The sequence below is a fragment of the Physeter macrocephalus genome, chromosome 18 (genome assembly GCF_002837175.3).
Source record: "Physeter macrocephalus isolate SW-GA chromosome 18, ASM283717v5, whole genome shotgun sequence".
NCBI lineage: Eukaryota > Metazoa > Chordata > Mammalia > Artiodactyla > Physeteridae > Physeter > Physeter macrocephalus.
In genome coordinates, this window is record NC_041231.1 from 76,895,845 (window position 1) to 76,896,559 (window position 715).

Genomic DNA, 715 nt, shown 5'->3' on the forward strand with positions numbered 1-715 from the left:
TTTGTTCTAGTTCTGTGAAAAATGCCATTGGTAGTTTGATAGGGATTGCATTGAATCTGTAGATTGCTTTGGGTAGTATAGTCATTTTCACAATGTTGATTCTTCCAATCCAAGAACATGGTATATCTCTCCATCTGTTTGTATCATCTTTAATATCTTTCATCAGTGCCTTATAGTTTTCTGTATACAGGTCTTTTGTCTCCTTAGGTAGGTTTATTCCTAGGTATTTTATTCTTTTTGTTGCAATGGTAAATGGGAGTGTTTCCTTAATTCCTCCTTCAGATTTTTCATCATTAGTGTAATCGAATGCAAGAGATTTCTGTGCCTTAATTTTATACCCTGCTACTTCACCCAATCCATTGATTACCTCTAGTAGTTTTCTGGTAGCATCTTTAGGATTCTCTATGTATAGTATCATGTCAACTGCAAACAGTGACAGTTCTGCATCTATTGGGATGATCATATGGTCTTTCTCCTTCAATCTGTTAATATGGTTTATCACATTGATTGATTTGTGTATACTGAAGAATCCTTGCATTCCTGGGATAAACCCCACTTGGTCATGGTGTTATGATCCTTTTAATGTGCTGTTGGCTTCTGTTTTTTAGTATTTTGTTGAGGATTTGTGCATCTATGTTAATCAGTGATATTGGCCTGTAGTTTTCTTTTTTTGTGACATCTTTGTCTGGTTTTGGTATCAGGGTGATGGTGGCCT

General features: G+C 35.7%; 1 protein-coding gene across 1 annotated transcript in view; it reads right to left on the reverse strand.

Moving 5' to 3' along the window:
• The window catches only part of XPO5 (exportin 5), a 37,363-nt gene that overhangs the window by 3,320 nt on the left and 33,328 nt on the right, over positions 1-715 (reverse strand). The window lies entirely within an intron of this gene.